This window comes from Pseudophryne corroboree, chromosome 5 (genome assembly GCF_028390025.1).
Source record: "Pseudophryne corroboree isolate aPseCor3 chromosome 5, aPseCor3.hap2, whole genome shotgun sequence".
NCBI classification, from domain to species: Eukaryota; Metazoa; Chordata; class Amphibia; order Anura; family Myobatrachidae; genus Pseudophryne; species Pseudophryne corroboree.
In genome coordinates, this window is record NC_086448.1 from 334,293,800 (window position 1) to 334,308,625 (window position 14,826).

The 14,826-nt window shown below is 46.5% G+C and overlaps 1 protein-coding gene across 5 annotated transcripts in view; it reads left to right on the forward strand.

Moving 5' to 3' along the window:
- Positions 1-14,826, forward strand: part of NT5C3A (5'-nucleotidase, cytosolic IIIA) — a 236,780-nt gene that overhangs the window by 102,282 nt on the left and 119,672 nt on the right. Inside the window, exon 1 of one of the 5 annotated variants that reach the window (XM_063922544.1) lies at positions 12,979-13,028. The exons of the other annotated variants lie outside the window; for them this stretch is intronic. The gene's annotated coding sequence lies outside the window, so the exon portion shown is untranslated. Of the gene's footprint in view, positions 1-12,978; positions 13,029-14,826 lie in introns of those variants that run through there. 5 annotated transcript variants of the gene reach the window in all.

Here is a 14,826-nt window from a genome sequence, read left to right on the forward strand (position 1 = left end):
GGATTGGCCAAGAAGGACTTGGTACCCGGAACTTCAAGAGATGCTCACAGAGGACTCATGGCCTCTGCCGCTAAGAAGGGACTTGCTTCAGCAAGTACCATGTCTGTTCCAAGACTTACCGCGGCTGCGTTTGACGGCATGGCGGTTGAACGCCGGATCCTAAGGGAAAAAGGCATTCCGGAAGAGGTCATTCCTACCCTGGTCAAAGCCAGGAAGGAGGTGACCGCACAACATTATCACCACATGTGGCGAAAATATGTTGCGTGGTGTGAGGCCAGGAAGGCCCCATGAAGAAATTTCAACTCGGTCGTTTCCTGCATTTCCTGCAAACAGGAGTGTCTATGGGCCTCAAATTAGGGTCCATTAAGGTTCAAATTTCGGCCCTGTCGATTTTCTTCCAGAAAGAATTGGCTTCAGTTCCTGAAGTCCAGAAGTTTGTCAAGGGAGTACTGCATATACAACCCCCTTTTTGTGCCTCCAGTGGCACTGTGGGATCTCAACGTAGTTCTGGGATTCCTAAAATCACATTGGTTTAAACCGCTCAAATCTGTGGATTTGAAATATCTCACAGGGAAAGTGACCATGCTGTTGGCCCTGGCCTCGGCCAGGCGAGTGTCAGAATTGGCGGCGTTTGTCTCAAAAAGCCCATATCTGATTGTCCATTCGGACAGGGCAGAGCTGCGGACTCATCCCCAGTTTCTCCCTAAGGTGGTGTCAGTGTTTCACCCGAACCAGCTTATTGTGGTACCTGCGGCTACTAGGGACTTGGAGGACTCCAAGTTGCTAGATGTTGTCAGGGCCCTGAAAATATAGTTTCCAGGACGGCTGGAGTCAGGAAGACTGACTTGCTGTTATCCTGTATGCACCCAACAAACTGGGTGCTCGTGCTTCTAAGCAGACGATTGCTAGTTGGATGTGTAGTACAATTCAGCTTGCACATTCTGTGGCAGGCCTGCCACAGCCAAAATATGTAAATGCCCATTCCACAAGGAAGGTGGGCTCATCTTGGGCGGCTGCCCGAGGGGTCTCGGCTTTACAACTTTGCCGAGCTGATACTTGGTCAGGGGCACACCCTGACTGAGGAGGACCTGGAGTTCTCTCATTCGGTGCTGCAGAGTCATCCGCACTCTCCCGCCCGTTTGGGAGCTTTGGTATAATCCCCATGGTCCTGACGGAGTCCCCAGCATCCACTTAGGACGTCAGAGAAAATAAGAATTTACTTACCGATAATTCTATTTCTCGTAGTCCGTAGTGGATGCTGGGCGCCCATCCCAAGTGCGGATTGTCTGCAATACTTGCACATAGTTATTGTTACAAAAATCGGGTTATTATTGTTGTGAGCCATCTTTTCAGAGGCTCCGCTGTTATCATGCTGTTAACTGGGTTCAGATCACAGGTTGTACAGTGTGATTGGTGTGGCTGGTATGAGTCTTACCCGGGATTCAAAATCCTTCCTTATTGTGTACGCTCGTCCGGGCACAGTATCCTAACTGAGGCTTGGAGGAGGGTCATAGGGGGAGGAGCCAGTGCACACCACCTGATCCTAAAGCTTTTACTTTTGTGCCCTGTCTCCTGCGGAGCCGCTAATCCCCATGGTCCTGACGGAGTCCCCAGCATCCACTACGGACTACGAGAAATAGAATTATCGGTAAGTAAATTCTTATTTTCTCCCTCCCTGGCCAGAGATAGAAAGCCTGTGAAACAACACACAGGACACGTGACCGCGAAAACCAGAAGTAGCGGAGAACGAGCCGGGGAGATCAGTGGCAGCCGACTTGGACTGTGTACTGCAGACACGCACCTAAGGAGACCAGCGGCACACCAGAGGGAAAAGGGACGGAAGCTGAGCCGGGACAGGTGCACATAACGCATCCCCGGCGGTAAGTATTAACAACAAGCCCGTTACCCTGTTTCCCACTGGTATTTTCACAGCCAATAGGTATGACTAGCGGGACGCCGTTTTAGTCAAACACCTAGCTGCCTAGCAGCACCATAACCTTATAACTATATACTATACCCATCACGAGAGGTGAACATACACAAGGTACATAGGCTCATTTAGAGTCTATAGTAAAGGTGTTCCCTAAAGGTTTACCTGACATTTTCCCCCATATAGGAGGCCATTGCAATTACTGGTATACCAACAGTATAGTATACAGCGGAAGGGTAGTCTGCAGGACTCGCCTGATGATACGCACTCATTAATTTTCTCACTAAGCATTTATTATTCCAACAACCCTGGTATTTATAATTAAACAAGTACTTAATTTTACCAACATCCATTAGTTATGGAATTTGTCAGAAGTACAGAACATACATTTAGTTTGTGACTACGTTGTTAGCAGTGCCGTTTCTTGCGGCGGGCGAGCCGTGCAACCGCACGGGGCGCCCACCGCAGCACTTTGCGGCTCCTTTTTTCCTCCTCCTCCCTCTTCCTGAGCACTCCTGCTTGGGGGGCAGAGTTTCGCAGAATGACGCGGTTGCGTCGTGACGTCACGACGCAATCGCGTCATTCTGCGAAACCCCGCCCCCCGAGCAGGGACTCGGGAAGAGGAAGGAGGAGTAGACAAGCTGGAAGGAGGAGACGGCCGGCGCGAGGGAGGAGAGGCGGCCCGACCCGAAGAGCGGGAAGATCCTGATTCCTGTTCATGTGTAAGTATTCTCTCCCTTCCTCTCCCCCCCCTCTCCCTTTCCCCCCCCCCCCCTCCACACTTGACACTTGCCTGCCGTGCTGTGTACAATGGGGACTCCCTCCTGCCGTGCTGTGTACAATGGGGACACCTGCCTGCCGTGCTGTGTGAAATGGGGACACCTGCCTGCCGTGCTGTGTGAAATGGGGACACCTGCCTGCCGTGCTGTGTGAAATGGGGACTCTTGCCTGCTGTAATGAGTAAAATGGGGACGCCTGCCGTACTGTGTAAAATGGGGACACTTGCCTGCCGTGCTGTGTAAAATGGGGACACGTGCCTGCCGTAATGTGTAAAATGGGGACACGTGCCTGCCGTACTGTGTAAAATGGGGACTTTTGATTTTTTATTCCCCCCCCCCCCCGTGGTCGCCGTGATGATATCAGATGAGGCCACACCCATTTTAATGAGGCCCCGGGGGGGGGGGGGGGGGGCACATGTTTTTTCATGTCAATGGGGGTGGGGGGTGGGCACGTTTTTAAATCTCGCACTGGGAGCCAAATTGGCTAGAAACAGCCCTGGTTGTTAGCCACCACACATCTAATCCGCACTCCACATTTCCCATCTCCACATCCCCACCCCCCCTCTTTTCCTCCCCCTCCCACCCTTCCTTCTCCCCAATCCGCATACCCCCATACCTGCGTGCGCTGACAACCCCTACTTTTTGTACCTATCAAGGAGGCAGGACTCCTCCCAGTCTAGCTGCACCGAATCCTTTCCCCATCCCTCTCCCTACATACCCCCAAATACCCACATATGAGTGAGCGCAGTCCTCATCTTTAAACTAACTTTTCAAACCCAGCCTGTGACATGGTATTTAGGAGCTGATTGGCTGGTACTTTATCTCCGTCCACTTTATCTCTGTTCAAGGCTTAATAAATAGACCCTCTAGGTGATTTACTTACAAAAGGCTGATTCACATCTTTTTTTTATTTTTATCAATTTCAAAGCGACAAAAAAATCGATCTAAATCAACATTGTACTTCCAGGGCTAAAACATTTAAGAATTAAAAATAAAAATCTGTTTGTAAATGTGTTTCAGCCTTCTCCCCGGCATCCTTGCCATCTGTGCAGAGCAGGGGCGCCCGTCTCACAGGTTCCGTATACGGTCTCCTAGTCCTCCGTGATTATGAAGCCGATGCTGTTTACTAAGGGCTAATGCTAGCCGCAGCTACATGCTCATCTATCTGAGCACCTTAAGCAGGCATAATCACCTTTTATATGCATAAGTACACTGGGCAGACGGTTATAAAATATATGCGGTATACCATGATTTTCTAGTTCAAGAACCCATGCTGATATAATCCACGGCAGTGACTGGCAATTTGATACAATTGTACTTTATTCGATCCTTGTGACCAATATAAAGTTTGAACATTAAGGCACCTGCTTCTATGCATGAGAAACCGTTATTCTTGGGATAAATATGGTTTGGCAGGAATTTCCAGATGCTTACGTGTTTACATATGTCACCGATTTGTGAAATCTCTGCTTCTGAGATATAAAGCCTGATTTACTGCAACAATCTCTGCTAAAGCTATGAACCATTTAGTTTATCTAGTAGGATAAATCTTTTGTGTATATTGAACCTGCGGCTGCTCTAAAGGCAACAAGAACACAACACGCCTCACAGTGGCAATAACGTACAGGACACCACACTTTGCCTTTATGTCTCAGCAATAATGTGTTACATAATGATACACTAATTGGTGAATGGATACAATTGCATCAATACTGTTTCTGTAAAATTTATCCTGTATTAATGAGTCACTTAACAACAACCAGGGGTGTGATTTAATACACTGTTTATGCCTACAAAATTCTTTTGATGTGCAATTGTTGCGGATGATGTCAATTGAATCTCATTAGCAGGGCATTGCCTCTATGCATTAAAGGTGTTATCCCCTTTCAACAGCAGGGCATGAATGGTGTTCATCTGACTTGCTGCCATTTAATCACAATACTATTTTTATCTGCCTAAGTAGGCCATTATATTTTGTACTTCTATCACAGGGGCCTCGCTGTGTAGTAGTTCTCTCATGGCTTTTTGCCATCAGCCGACAGCAGAAACGAAAATCCACATGCCAAGACCCAGGTGATTCATCTATTTGTCCATTGGCTGGTGCCAGTACGGATCTCTCACCCCGCATTAGATGCGGGGCAGCAGAATCTGGAAGTCACTTTCTCAAAGCCATGCCTGATCTTTTTCCATATTAAATATCGATTATATAAGGTGCACAGTCATACTTGTGATATAACATTATTATACTAGAAATAAGGTGCATAGTTGTACCTGTGATAGAGTATTATTATATTACACATTTTTGGAACCTGTGATTCTTTTACATTGTGTGTTAATGTTGTGTGTCAAATATTTCGCCTTTTAAATTCTTGAGTATTCCTATCTCACGTTTATGATTTAACATTAAAAGTTAAGTTTTTTTACTTTTTCTCTCTGAACAGACCCTTGTTCTCAATATAACAAAGATCAGTTTGAGTGTTCCCCTTATGAGAGTCTAGTGCCGTGATCTTCAGGCACTTTTTGTGTATTTGTCTATGGTTTTCACTCTCATGTAGCATCCCCAACATCCTTACATATTCCGGAACACATTTAAGAACTTCCAGATATATGAATGTTAGAGATGAATATGGGCTACTGATCATGATACACTGATTTAATATATTGAGCCTGTGCGGCTGGCAAACCTGTAGCGTCAAACTCTATAAATATAAGTGTGTGTGTATGTATGTATATATGTATGTGTGTGTGTATATACACACACACACACACACACACACACACACACACACACACAATATAGTGTGTGTACTTATAGACATACATTTCATATATATGTATTTTATATATAAACAAGAGAAGAGATCACCATTTCTTGTGTCTTAACGTTTCGGTTTTATTAACTGTCATCAGAAGTTACTTCTGACGATGGTTAATAAAACCGAAACGTTAAGACACAAGAAAGGGTGATCTCTTTTGTTTATGGAAAGTCCGTGAGTGCCGCCTATCCTCTTATTCTACATTGCTGCAATGCTGTGGAGGGCATCGGGCAAGTTGGACCATAATATATATGGGAGTGCCGAATACCTGCTTTTTTTTTTATATATAATGTGTTTGTAATGTGTATATAAGTACATTTATTATGTGTGCGTATGTAAGATGTTATTTCTATTTTTTTTTGCTTGCTTGGATGTGCCACAGAAGTGCTAGATCATTAGATGCAATTATATTCATAGAGCCGTTCTGGTAATGAAAATAAACATGTTCTTGTTTTAACAAAAATATTATCAAAATAAAATTAAGTACAACTTTAAATAAAAAACAGTACTGTACATTGTTTTCTCTAACGTCCTAGTGGATGCTGGGGACTCCGTCAGGACCATGGGGATTAGCGGCTCCGCAGGAGACAGGGCACAAAAATAAAGCTTTAGGATCAGGTGGTGTGCACTGGCTCCTCCCCCTATGACCCTCCTCCAAGCCTCAGTTAGGTTTTTGTGCCCGTCCGAGCAGGGTGCAATCTAGGTGGCTCTCCTAAAGAGCTGCTTAGAAAAAGTTTTTAGGTTTTTTATTTTCAGTGAGTACTGCTGGCAACAGGCTCACTGCATCGAGGGACTTAGGGGAGAGAAGTCAACTCACCTGCGTGCAATGCGCTTATATAGCTCAAGGCGTCTCCGCAATTAGACCCATTAATCCAGCCCAGCAGGCTGCACTTCTCTGACGTACTGTGAAATAACTGGGCCCAATGCCATGACTGAAATCCTGACAGGAGAGGTCAAAGGGCATGATCTATGACAACCTTTGGCTGAAGCAGAAGTAGTATCTTCTATTTTCCTCTAACAATTACGGCAGTGTACATATGATTTACACACTAGGTTTTAAACAAAACCGTTTTCTATACTAGGCTCTCTCGGAACAGGACCATTTGAAAACAGAAACCAGATTATCAGCTGTGTTTGTTTCGCATGTTTATCACCTGATTCAGCATAGTTACTGTTGCCATGAAGAGGGTTGTGACTAGCTCTAGATACACAGCAACATACAAAGCAGCAGAATCAAAACAAAGTCAAGTAGATAGTCTAGAAAGAAAAGTATCGAAAAAGAAGTAAACTCTATAATAAGATTTTACTTACCGATAAATCTATTTCTCGTAGTCCGTAGTGGATGCTGGGGACTCCGTCAGGACCATGGGGATTAGCGGCTCCGCAGGAGACAGGGCACAAAAATAAAGCTTTAGGATCAGGTGGTGTGCACTGGCTCCTCCCCCTATGACCCTCCTCCAAGCCTCAGTTAGGTTTTTGTGCCCGTCCGAGCAGGGTGCAATCTAGGTGGCTCTCCTAAAGAACTGCTTAGAAAAAGTTTTTAGGTTTTTTATTTTCAGTGAGTCCTGCTGGCAACAGGCTCACTGCATCGAGGGACTTAGGGGAGAGAAGTCAACTCACCTGCGTGCAGGATGGATTGGCTTCTTAGGCTACTGGACACCATTAGCTCCAGAGGGATCGAACACAGGCCCAGCCATGGAGTCCGGTCCCGGAGCCGCGCCGCCGACCCCCCTTGCAGATGCCGAAGATGGAAGAGGTCCAGAAGCAGGCGGCAGAAGACTTTTCAGTCTTCCTGAGGTAGCGCACAGCACTGCAGCTGTGCGCCATTGTTGTCAGCACACTTCACACAGCGGTCACGGAGGGTGCAGGGCGCTGGGGGGGCGCCCTGGGCAGCAATGTGTAATACCTTTTTATGGCTAAAAAATACATCACATATAGCCCTTGAGGCTATATGGATGTATTTAACCCCTGCCAGATCTCACAAACTCCGGAGAAGAGCCCGCCGAAATAGGGGGCGGGGCTTATTCTCCTCAGCACACAGCGCCATTTTCCTGCTCAGCTCCGCTGTGAGGAAGGCTCCCAGGACTCTCCCCTGCACTGCACTACAGAAACAGGGTAAAACAGAGAGGGGGGGCACTTTTTTTGGCGATATTACTATATTTAAGCTGCTATAAGGATACAACACTTATATAGGGTTGTTCCCATATATATTATAGCGCTTGGGTGTGTGCTGGCAAACTCTCCCTCTGTCTCCCCAAAGGGCTAGTGGGGTCCTGTCTTCAATAGAGCATTCCCTGTGTGTCTGCTGTGTGTCGGTACGTGTGTGTCGACATGTATGAGGACGATGTTGGTGTGGAGGCAGAGCAATTGCCGGTAATGGTGATGTCACCCCCCAGGGAGTTGACACCGGAATGGATGGCTTTGTTTATGGAATTACGTGATAATGTCAGCACATTACAAAAATCAGTTGACGACATGAGACGGCCGGAAAACCAGTTAGTACCTGCCCAGGCGTCTCAGACACCGTCAGGGGCTGTAAAACGCCCTTTACCTCAGTCGGTCGACACAGACCCAGACACGGACACTGAATCTAGTGTCGACGGTGAAGAAACAAACGTATTTTCCAGTAGGGCCACACGTTATATGATCACGGCAATGAAGGAGGCTTTGCATATCTCTGATACTACAAGTACCACAAAAAGGGGTATTATGTGGGGGGTGAAAAAAACTACCTGTAGTTTTTCCTGAATCGGAGGAATTGAATGATGTATGTGATGAAGCGTGGGTTAACCCAGATAGAAAAGTGCTAATTTCAAAAAAGTTATTGGCATTCTACCCTTTCCCGCCAGAGGTTAGGGCGCGCTGGGAAACACCCCCTAAGGTGGATAAGGCGCTCACACGCTTATCAAAACAAGTGGCGTTACCGTCTCCTGATACGGCCGCCCTCAAGGATCCAGCTGATAGGAGGCTGGAAACTACCCTAAAAAGTATATACACACATACTGGTGTTATACTGCGACCAGCCATCGCCTCAGCCTGGATGTGCAGTGCTGGGGTGGTCTGGTCGGATTCCCTGACTGAAAATATTGATACCCTGGATAGGGACAGTATTTTACAGACTTTAGAGCAATTAAAGGATGCTTTTCTTTATATGCGAGATGCTCAGAGGGATATTTGCACTCTGGCATCGAGAGTAAGTGCGATGTCCATATCTGCCAGAAGAAGTTTATGGACACGACAGTGGTCAGGTGATGCGGATTCCAAACGGCATATGGAAGTATTGCCGTATAAAGGGGAGGAATTATTTGGCGTCGGTCTATCGGATTTGGTGGCCACGGCAACTGCCGGGAAATCCACCTTTTTACCTCAGACCCCCTCCCAACAGAAAAAGACACCGTCTTTTCAGCCGCAGTCCTTTCGGTCCTATAAGAAGCGGGCAAAAGGACAGTCATATCTGCCCCGAGGCAGAGGAAAGGGTAAGAGAGGGCAGCAAGCAGCTCCTTCCCAGGAACAGAAGCCCTCCGCGGGTTCTGCAAAGCCCTCAGCATGACGCTGGGGCTTTACAAGCGGACTCAGGAACGGTGGGGGGTCGACTCAAGAATTTCAGCGGGAAGTGGGCTTGCTCACAGGTGGACCCCTGGATCCTGCAGGTAGTATCTCAGGGTTACAGGTTGGAATTCGAGAAGTCTCCCCCTCGCCGGTTCCTAAAGTCTGCTTTGCCAACGTCTCCCTCAGACAGGGCGACGGTATTGGAAGCCATTCACAAGCTGTTTTCTCAGCAGGTGATAGTCAAGGTACCCCTCCTACAACAGGAAAAGGGGTATTACTCCACGCTATTTGTGGTACCGAAGCTGGACGGCTCGGTAAGACCTATTCTAAATCTGAAATCTTTGAACCTGTACATACAAAAATTCAAGTTCAAGATGGAATCACTCAGAGCAGTGATAGCGAATCTGGAAGAAGGGGACTTTATGGTGTCCCCGGACATAAAAGATGCTTACCTGCATGTCCCAATTTGCCCTTCACATCAAGGGTACCTCAGGTTCGTGGTGCAAAACGGTCATTATCCGTTTCAGACGCTGCCGTTTGGATTGTCCACGGCACCTCGGGTCTTTACCTTGGCCGAAATGATGATTCTTCTGCGAAGAAGAGGCGTATTAATTATCCCTTACTTGGACGATCTCCTGATAAGGGCAAGGTCCAGAGAACAGCTGGAGGACGGAGTAGCACTAACCCAAGTAGTGCTGCAACAACACGGGTGGATTCTGAATTTTCCAAAATCTCAGTTGACCCCGACAACACGTCTGCTGTTCCTGGGAATGATTCTGGACACGGTTCAGAAAAAGGTGTTTCTTCCGGAGGAGAAAGCCAGGGAGTTATCCGAACTTGTCAGGAACCTCCTAAAACCAGGAAAAGTGTCTGTGCATCAATGCACAAGAGTCCTGGGAAAGATGGTGGCTTCTTACGAAGAAATCCCATTCGGCAGATTCCACGCACGAACTTTTCAGTGGGATCTGCTGGACAAATGGTCCGGATCGCATCTGCAGATGCATCAGCGGATAACCTTATCGCCACGGACAAGGGTGTCTCTTCTGTGGTGGTTGCAGAGTGCTCATCTGTTAGAAGGCCGCAGATTCGGCATACAGGACTGGGTCCTGGTGACCACGGATGCCAGTCTGAGAGGCTGGGGAGCGGTCACACAGGGAAGAAACTTCCAGGGAGTATGGTCAAGCCTGGAGATGTCTCTTCACATAAATATACTGGAGCTAAGAGCGATTTACAATGCTCTAAGCCTGGCAAAACCCCTGCTTCAGGGTCAGCCGGTGTTGATCCAGTCGGACAACATCACGGCAGTCGCCCACGTAAACAGACAGGGCGGCACAAGAAGCAGGAGAGCAATGGCAGAAGCTGCAAGGATTCTTCGCTGGGCGGAAGATCATGTGATAGCACTGTCAGCAGTGTTCATTCCGGGAGTGGACAACTGGGAAGCAGACTTCCTCAGCAGACACGATCTACACCCGGGAGAGTGGGGACTTCATCCAGAAGTCTTCCACATGATTGTGAACCGTTGGGAAAAACCAAAAGGTGGATATGATGGCGTCTCGCCTCAACAAAAAACTGGACAGGTATTGCGCCAGGTCAAGAGACCCTCAGGCAATAGCTGTGGACGCTCTGGTAACACCGTGGGTGTTCCAGTCAGTGTATGCGTTTCCTCCTCTGCCTCTCATACCCAAAGTACTGAGAATTATACGGCAAAGGGGAGTAAGAACGATACTCGTGGCTCCGGATTGGCCAAGAAGAACTTGGTACCCGGAACTTCAGGAGATGCTCACGGAAAATCCGTGGCCTCTACCTCTAAGACGGGACCTGATTCAGCAGGGACCGTGTCTATTCCAAGACTTACCGCGGCTGCGTTTGACGGCGTGGCGGTTGAACGACGAATTCTAAGGGAAAAAGGCATTCCAGAAGAGGTCATTCCTACACTGGTTAAAGCCAGGAAGGAGGTGACTGCACAACATTATCACCGCATTTGGAGAAAATATGTTGCGTGGTGTGAGGCCAGGAAGGCCCCCACGGAGGAATTTCAATTGGGTCGATTCCTACATTTCCTGCAAACAGGATTGTCTATGGGCCTCAAGTTGGGGTCCATTAAGGTTCAAATTTCGGCCCTGTCGATTTTCTTCCAGAAAGAATTGGCTTCAGTTCCTGAAGTCCAGACTTTTGTAAAAGGAGTACTACATATACAGCCCCCGGTTGTGGCCCCAGTGGCTCCGTGGGACCTTAATGTAGTTTTGGATTTTCTCAAATCCCATTGGTTTGAGCCACTCAAATCGGCGGATTTGAAATATCTTACATGGAAAGTAACCATGCTACTGGCCCTGGCTTCAGCCAGGAGAGTGTCAGAATTGGCGGCTTTATCGTATAAAAGCCCATATCTGATTTTCCATTCGGACAGGGCAGAACTGCGGACGCGTCCTCATTTTCTGCCTAAGGTGGTGTCAGCGTTTCACCTGAACCAGCCTATTGTGGTGCCTGCGGCTACTAGCGATTTGGAGGATTCCAAGTTGCTGGACGTTGTCAGGGCATTGAAAATATATATTTCAAGGACGGCTGGAGTCAGAAAATCTGACTCGCTGTTTATACTGTATGCACCCAACAAGCTGGGTGCTCCTGCTTCTAAGCAGACGATTGCTCGTTGGATTTGTAGCACAATTCAACTTGCACATTCTGTGGCAGGCCTGCCACAGCCTAAATCTGTCAAGGCCCATTCCACAAGGAAGGTGGGCTCATCCTGGGCGGCTGCCCGAGGGGTCTCGGCATTACAACTCTGCCGAGCAGCTATGTGGTCGGGGGAGAACACGTTTGTAAAATTCTACAAATTTGATACCCTGGCTAAAGAGGACCTGGAGTTCTCTCATTCGGTGCTGCAGAGTCATCCGCACTCTCCCGCCCGTTTGGGAGCTTTGGTATAATCCCCATGGTCCTGACGGAGTCCCCAGCATCCACTAGGACGTTAGAGAAAATAAGATTTTACTTACCGATAAATCTATTTCTCGTAGTCCGTAGTGGATGCTGGGCGCCCATCCCAAGTGCGGATTGTCTGCAATACTTGTACATAGTTATTGTTACAAAAAAATCGGGTTGTTCTTGTTGTGAGCCGTCTGTTCAGAGGCTCCTACGTTGTCATACTGTTAACTGGGTTCAGATCACAAGTTGTACGGTGTGATTGGTGTGGCTGGTATGAGTCTTACCCGGGATTCAAAATCCTTCCTTATTGTGTACGCTCGTCCGGGCACAGTATCCTAACTGAGGCTTGGAGGAGGGTCATAGGGGGAGGAGCCAGTGCACACCACCTGATCCTAAAGCTTTATTTTTGTGCCCTGTCTCCTGCGGAGCCGCTAATCCCCATGGTCCTGACGGAGTCCCCAGCATCCACTACGGACTACGAGAAATAGATTTATCGGTAAGTAAAATCTTATTATAGAGTTTACTTCTTTTTCGATACTTTTCTTTCTAGACTATCTACTTGACTTTGTTTTGATTCTGCTGCTTTGTATGTTGCTGTGTATCTAGAGCTAGTCACAACCCTCTTCATGGCAACAGTAACTATGCTGAATCAGGTGATAAACATGCGAAACAAACACAGCTGATAATCTGGTTTCTGTTTTCAAATGGTCCTGTTCCGAGAGAGCCTAGTATAGAAAACTGTTTTGTTTAAAACCTAGTGTGTAAATCATATGTACACTGCCGTAATTGTTAGAGGAAAATAGAAGATACTACTTCTGCTTCAGCCAAAGGTTGTCATAGATCATGCCCTTTGACCTCTCCTGTCAGGATTTCAGTCATGGCATTGGGCCCAGTTATTTCACAGTACGTCAGAGAAGTGCAGCCTGCTGGGCTGGATTAATGGGTCTAATTGCGGAGACGCCTTGAGCTATATAAGCGCATTGCAGACAAGCAGAATTTTCTTTTCTCTTGTCAGCTGCTGCAGTGAGTCCCGTGGTAAGAATGTAAACAAGTAACCCCATGTAAACAAGCAAGCGGCTTGTAATCAGAGTGCTATCAAACCAGCTCATGGCCAGCTTAATAGGGGTTTTAGCTAGATGTACTGTCAAAGAAATGTAATACTAAGTAATGGCTATGCTATACATTTAGGGACATAATTAACTCTAAGTATTTACTGTAAGTACTGTATGTGGTTATATAACTTGATCTAGATTTGTGTTCATTCTGTAGCTAAATCTATTACAGTTTTAAGTGAATTCTTTTCTTCTTTTTTTCCATCTTTTTTTTTCTCTCAGTTTTGTACAGTACAAATGGTTAAAATATTACTAATTGGAATATGAACAAAATTTGAAATTCCACTAAATTCCTATATTATTATTTTATATATTTATTTGTATGTATTTATTTATGAAGTGTATGCATACTTCTTTGTTTTTATTTTGTCAGTAATGCATAGTCAAATAATATTTTAATGAAGAGTTTTGTAGTTAGAAATTATTGCAGGTTTCCAAATTGTCTAAATGCATGATTGTTGCCATTATAAATATGTTGCTGTAGGTTCTAGTTCTTTGTTATTCTTTTAGGAATGTCAGTGCTTTAGAACATGGGTAACTACAATGCATAACAAAAGCAAATCATCCGCAGCAACAAGTGTTGCTAATAGCTACATTGTGTCTGATTCCTATGTTAAGATCAAGATGCAAATGTAAGAAGCACTTAATGGCTGCTAGGGTGTATTTAAGTTTGGACAAAGTGTAAAGCTGCAATGGTGAACAGACTACTGTTACCACCTCTTCTGTTATCGAACTGTGCAGACGTCTATATTTTCCTTCTCTCAGGAATAGACACACAGAGGTAAAGAACAGATAGGAATGGACGAGCCTGCGTGTGAAATAGAAAGAGGGAAAAAAAGCAGAAAGCTTCAGTATGAGCAGACCGTTTAGGAATGTACACTACTTTCAGTTTTGCTGGGTGCTGCCAACTGAATCAAAAATGTTTTTGTTTTTTTTAAGGCACACCTACAGTACCATTTTTCAAGTAGCAAATAGTGCATATGTAGAAGTGCAGCGTATAGAGTAACATGCTGATTAAAAGAAATATATTATGATTAGAAAAGCTGCTCTTCCTCTGCAGTAGTCTATGTACAGTATAACACCTTCTTGAGGAAATTCTGATGGTTACTCCCCAGTTTTATTTTATTGCTCACCATTGTAAAGCACATTGGCACATGCTTATCTTATGTCTAGTTGTTTCTCCCCACGTTCCATACAGTAGTGGAATCAGAGGGGACACTGGGGTGTATGTGTATGGTCCGTGGTGCAGAGAGAGGGGGGTAGAGGGTACAAATTATCCGGGCCCAGATCTGATGGTGGGGTCCAGTAGGGGTCTAGGCCCCCTCCCCCTTACCTGGCAGCAGCAGCAGCTGCAGCTCTTCTCCTAAGCTCAGAACACGCTGCTGTGTACTAGGCTACAGTGTGGCCATGGAGGTGCTTAAAAGACTATTTTTTTCTTTGGGTACATGACCACAACTCCCGTGATTAGGCCACGCCCCTTGAAAAGTACCTGGGCTCAGCCCAGCTCTCGACTGCCCTGTGTATGGTGGTGGTGGGGGGGAGGGGGATTTGGATTGCCCCACTCCCTCTTGCACTCTGATTAGTAGCCACTGCTATCCACCAGTCTGTGCACTACTGCAGCTGCTCACTGTCTGTGCCTGCGAAGCAGGTGGAGAATGGTGGCCTGCTGTTCTGATGTGTTTTAAACAGAGTAGCTATGCAGGATCTTCTATCTGCCTTTC